The sequence below is a fragment of the Penaeus monodon genome, chromosome 24 (genome assembly GCF_015228065.2).
Source record: "Penaeus monodon isolate SGIC_2016 chromosome 24, NSTDA_Pmon_1, whole genome shotgun sequence".
NCBI lineage: Eukaryota > Metazoa > Arthropoda > Malacostraca > Decapoda > Penaeidae > Penaeus > Penaeus monodon.
Window position 1 is genome coordinate 26047609 of NC_051409.1, and position 262 is coordinate 26047870.

The following is a 262-nucleotide window of genomic DNA, read 5'->3' on the forward strand; positions in this document are numbered from 1 at the left end:
CCTTCCAACCCCCCCCCCCCATTCACTCCTCGCCCTCCCTCACATATCCTGTTTGCGTTTAATAACCATTAATGTAACGGATCCTCTGTGCCTACACTCGCAAAATCGCACGTGTTTACGCCAAAATGGGTCTTATGCTTCTTGTACCTAGAGGTCAGATGTGGGTGCGTATTTTCCTCGTTCTTCCCATGAATGTGTCTGTGACGGTTTTAGGGAGTTCTGAATGCGGTCGGGGCCGCGGCGCCGGGGTGGGGGTGGCCCG